The sequence below is a fragment of the Polypterus senegalus genome, chromosome 2 (assembly GCF_016835505.1).
Source record: "Polypterus senegalus isolate Bchr_013 chromosome 2, ASM1683550v1, whole genome shotgun sequence".
NCBI lineage: Eukaryota > Metazoa > Chordata > Cladistia > Polypteriformes > Polypteridae > Polypterus > Polypterus senegalus.
This window is the reverse complement of record NC_053155.1, coordinates 122,830,789-122,836,868: the sequence shown is the minus strand read 5'-3', so window position 1 is coordinate 122,836,868 and position 6,080 is coordinate 122,830,789.

The window sequence follows — 6,080 nt, the reverse complement described above, 5'->3', positions numbered from 1 at the left end:
CCTGTTGGGCAGCAGGTTTTTATTTGTTGTACTGTCATTTTCTTTGTTACTTTGTGCCACTTCTGTGATCATCTATCCCTTACAAGTCTTTGTAATAAGTATATCATTTTTAACACTAATTTGTCCATTGAACTAATTCCTCAAATATGTGTTTGCATGCTTAAAATCACTCTTAACATGTATAAAGCAAGAACATCTGAACTGACCACAGTTTGGAAAAGTTCATCGATTATATAAAATATTATCACTATTATTAAGTGAAGCCAAAAGAAAGAAAAAACTTTTTTCTTCATTATATTTATGCATATTGAAATAAATGAAAATGTTATCTCTGAATACACTAAGCTAATAACACACGGTCACTGTGGAACTCCATAAATTTTTGAGTTGCAGCCTTTGAGGATTGTGGCCTGTTGTATACATAAAATGGGAACCTTTAACACAGTTACCACTTTGTTTGCAGTTGTGAAATCATTGACTGTGATAGTTGAATTAAGCCATTCAAGTGTTGCAAAGTGCATGTTTGACTTAAAGTTGAACTCCTTATCACTAAAGAAATTTGGCTGGGCCTATTTTCCAAAGACACGGTTATATTTTAATTGTGTTGATTAATTTAACCTCAAGTCTAGTGAAGTTACCATTGCTTGACTTTCAAGTCGGACAGCATGTCAAACATAATGACTCAGGCTGGTGAATGCTGTTGCTGATTATATAATAATCCCTAAGATGTAATTTATTACACATTAGCCTCACACTAATCACCACAGTTCCAAATTTTATATTATTACTGTGAAAGTACTGTGAGGACACCTAATTTTTGGAGCCTATCAAAGTAGAGCACACCAGAATAGCAAGAGGAGAACTGCACAAAAGAATACAAAATAAAATGGAGAACAAAAAAGTAGTCACATAATAAGCCCACCTTTTTTTCCGCTCTGTGTTTAAACACACAATAATGAACAGACATCTCTGACCTATCTTCCATTTGCACTGCACTGCAAAAAATGCATATGCAAAAACTAGACAAAAAAACTTTAAATGAGAGTTGTTTTGCTTTTATTTAGCAAAAAAATCTGCCAAAGGGGTAAGCAAAATTTACTTGACAAGATTTCTCAAAACATGCTAAATAATTGTAAATACAAGTTTTTTGACAAGTCAATAATTCTTACAATAAGAAAAAAAAGATTTAACGTCATGATATAAGTACTTTTCACTTGCTTAGATTTCATTTTTTGCAGTGTGTACAAAATACTCTTGACCTTCCTTTCTTCCTCGCAGCTGCTATTGTTCTGCACTTTTTGTTAGATTGTATGCATTGTACTTCCTGATGAGTACTATTTGATTGTGATCTCAGACACAAAAGCCCACCACTACAATTCACTATGGTAAAATGTAACCAGCTTGATTCTACTGTATTGTAGCAAGTTGTGGAGGCTGTTGGGAGAGCTATTTTGAGTCACTTGAAGGTGACATGCCATATAACTCATGGTAATGGGTGTGTTCTCTAACTGTCTGCAACTTGCTGTGATTTTTGTCTCATCGTGTAGTGTGATGCCATCTGTAGCTAATGAGCTGTAATGCAACTGAGAGAGTTACTTACAGTAAAATAAACATACACCCATTTATATACAGTGATGTGAAAAACTATTTGCCCCCTTCCTGATTTCTTATTCTTTTGCATGTTTGTCACACAAAATGTGATCATCAAACACATTTAACCATTAGTCAAATATAACACAAGTAAACACAAAATGCAGTTTTTAAATGATGGCTTTTATTATTTAGGGAGAAAAAAAATCCAAACCTACATGGCCCTGTGTGAAAAAGTAATTTCCCCTGTCACGCATACGCTGAGTAGGAGGCGCTGGCGGACCGAAATCGCTTCAAAGGACGTTTGTCGGTAGGGAATGGCGGGGGACTAACCTTTCTGCTCTCTCTTTCAGGAAAAAAGACGCTCCGCCATCATAACCTGACCGCACCACGTCCACTTCCGCCCTTCCTCCGCCATCTTCCCTGACGTCACGAATCCCGTCATCCCTCACGCCTCCTTCCCAGCATTCCTCCACTTCCGGCTCCTCCTATATAAAAATGGCCGCCGGCGCATGTGAAGGCGTTGCGCGCATGAACAATATTTTTGTTTGTAACCTTGACCTTGGTTGTTTTCTGTTTACAGTATACGGGGCTGGAAACCCCAAATCTTTACGCTATGTTCTGTGTTTATTCTTTACACCCCCTGAACCTAATAACTGGTTGGGCCACCCTTAGCAGCAATAACTGCAATCAAGTGTTTGCGATAACTTGCAATGAGTCTTTTCCAGTGCTCTGGAGGAATTTTGGCCCACTCATCTTTGTAGAATTGTTGTAATTCAGCTTTATTTGAGGGTTTTCTAGCATGAACCGCCGTTTTAAGGTCATGCCATAGCATCTCAATTGGATTCAGGTCAGGACTTTGACTAGGCCACTCCAAAGTCTTCATTTTGTTTTTCTTCAGCCATTCAGAGGTGGATTTGCTGGTGTGTTTTGGGTCATTGTCCTGTTGCAGCACCCAAGATCGCTTCAGCTTGAGTTGACGAACAGATGGCCGGACATTCTCCTTCAGGATTTTTTGGTAGACAGTAGAATCCATGGTTCCATCTATCACAGCAAGCCTTCCAGGTCCTGAAGCAGCAAAACAACCCCAGACCATCACACTACCACCACCATATTTTACTGTTGGTATGATGTTCTTTTTCTGAAATGCTGTGTTCCTTTTACGCCAGATGTAACGGGACATTTGCCTTCCAAAAGTTCAACTTTTGTCTCATCAGTCCACAAGGTATTTTCCCAAAAGTCTTGGCAATCATTGAGATGTTTCTTAGCAAAATTGAGACGAGCCCTAATGTTCTTTTTGCTTAACAGTGGTTTGCGTCTTTGAAATCAGCCATGCAGGCCGTTTTTGCCCAGTCTCTTTCTTATGGTGGAGTCGTGAACATTTACCTTTATTGAGGCAAGTGAGGCCTGCAGTTCTTTAGACGTTGTTCTGGGGTCTTTTGTGACCTCTCGGATGAGTCGTCTCTGCGCTCTTGGGGTAATTTTGGTCGGCCGGCCACTCCTGGGAAGGTTCACCACTGTTCCATGTTTTTCCCATTTGTGGATAATGGCTCTCACTGTGGTTCGCTGGAGTCCCAAAGCTTTAGAAATGGCTTTATAACCTTTACTAGACTGATAGATCTCAATTACTTCTGTTCTCATTTGTTCCTGAATTTCTTTGGATCTTGGCATGATGTCTAGCTTTTGAGGTGCTTTTGGTCTACTTCTCTGTGCCAGGCAGCTCCTATTTAAGTGATTTCTTGATTGAAACAGGTGTGGCAGTAATCAGGCCTGGGGGTGACTACGGTAATTGAACTCAGGTGTGATACACCACAGTTAGGTTATTTTTTAACAAGGGGGCAATTACTTTTCACACAGGCCCATGTAGGTTTGGATTTTTTTTCTCCCTAAATAATAAAACCATCATTTAAAAACTGTATTTTGTGTTTACTTGTGTTATATTTGACTAATGGTTAAATGTGTTTGATGATCAGAAACATTTTGTGTGACAAACATGCAAAAGAATAAGAAATCAGGAAGAGGGCAAATAGTTTTTCACACCACTGTTGGAACCCAACAGGGCTGAGCCACCAAACTCTAACTCCCAGTGTGCCCCATGGGAATCCATGGTGTTGCTGCAACCTTGGGGGGCTGCCATCTTGCGATCTAGGATAGATAATGCCTGGTTTATCCCCTTGTCCTTCAAGTTCATAGGCATGCCAGCCAGGTAAGAGCCCTGGCCATTCGCCACTATACTGTATATATATTGTGAGTTCTGAACTCCTTAGAGACCTTCCCCAATGGGGCAACACGCCAAAATGCAATAGCCGCATTCCATTGAGGTCACTTTGGCAACTGCAAGTTCACAGCACCTCGCAGGTTTGCAGTGTTACAGACGCAACTGCAAGCTTCACTCCCTCCATGTGCAATGCTTCTGTCACCTGATGGGTGATGTAGGGAACATTATAACTTGGCCACTGACCTGGCCCTGACCCTGTCTGTTTGCTGTGTCTGTGTGTAATAGAATGGTATCTCTGGTTTCAAAAAATAACCTTGCAGCTCCTGTTTGATGTTAAATAAACCTGGTTTTCCTGAAGTTCTTAGAGTCAGCCTCATCTTTTGGGTGCAAGACAGTGACTCAGGCATCACTATATATATTTACAGTATATATAGCTGTGAGTGTAGATGTGAGTGTGTGCACTATGTTATAGACTGGCACCTCCTTCAAGGATAGCTCCCATCTTTCACCACAATTGAACTAAGTAGATATGAAAATTAATGTATGTATTTTTTTTAAATTCTACATACAAGTGTAAAGGAAACTGAAATGCGTCCAAAGGGCTCCACTGCTTGTTCTTTTGTAGCTACAACTATAGAAGAAACCAAGGAGTCATAGGAGAAAATTGTACCTGAAAAGAGGTCAGTCATTCATTTAATAGACGCTGGCAGAGAAGGTAACAATTCAGTGAGGAGTGAAAAAGAATGGCCTGACTTTGCACTTTGTTATCAGTAGCTTAAAGATGATGTAAGTCTTTTAAAATTGTTTCACAACAGACAAAGCTTGCCTGCAGAAAGAAGGTAATTTGTTTTATTAAGACACAATGTTTACTTTGCTGAATTTTGCATGTGCTTTATTTTCCTATTTTTTTCCAAACCATATTTCTTACCCTCTCTTTCTCTCTCACATTTATTAGTGCCATTAATCAATCATTTTAAAATGATCAGAAAATCAAAGCTATTTTTCCATTTTTATTATTAATACATACAATTCTAGGATCTGTCATAATATGTATTATCCTCTCCTACTAATAATAATAATTATTAGCCTTTGTTACCTGCAGATTTAGTACATTGATTTGCAGAACTAACAGTAAATAATGGATTAATGCAAACTAACAGCAGTTTTTCTTTTAGTTGCTGTTTAGCACCATATTTCTTAAAGATTTCAGCAACCTGATAAACAGTCTAACTCCACACCCCATTCACATTATACTAGTAAATTTTGGAATCATTGTAATATCCGAGAGGTAATTGGAGAGACTTATATCCCAGAACTGGACTAACCAGGTTTGAATGAATATTTTGCATATATTATTATTATTATTATTGTGTTCAGCTAAGAGTTCGGAAGAGATTTAAAAATGAGTATTCAGCACTTGACTTGGTTTCAAGAACAGGAATGCCACATTATACTTCACCAACTGTTGCTAAGGTTGTATAAATGAAAAGAGAAACTTTTGCAGTTTTTTTTAACATTCTCTTTTAGTTTTAGTTGTTGATTCAGTGGAGATGGTGTGGTTGGAATGGCAGTTGGAAGAATGTGGCGCTGGGAGGGAATATCGATTAAAAAATTGGTTCAGGGCATTAGCTTTGTCCACATTCCCTTCTAGCACCCTGAGGTTATTCTAGCAAAGCATATTTTATGCTTTACTATATTAGTTACCTAAACAATAACCAGTGCCAATTTGCAAAACAGATGCTTATATATAGTCATTCACATCTGCTGCTGTTTTTAAATGTTTTCTAGAAAGGCATGATTAAAAGTTCGATAATCTATGCACGTCTGTACAAAATTTAACTGTTAAAAGTTAATCATACCTTTACATTTGTGGTCAATTCACGCTTGTCATTTCAAATTTTACACATTACAAGGTACCTAAAAAAAGTAAAATAAATAAATAAATACAAGAGACTTCTTTCCAATACCTATTGCAGTATTTTAGGGACTGCGGTGGGATGGCGCCCTGCCCAGGGTTTGTTTCCTGCCTTGCGCCCTGTATTGGCTGGTGATTGGCTCCAGCACACCCCCGTGACCCTGTAGGTAGGATATAGCGGGTTGGATAATGGATGGATGTATTTAGGGGATCAATCTTAGAACTGTTGTCATTTTGTAGTTTTAAACAATGATATTAAAAGACAATAAATTCAGAAATGTGTTTTCGATCGAAGGAATTTTACGAACACTGAAAAAACATATCATGTTGTCCTGTTCCAGGTACAATAATGGTGTG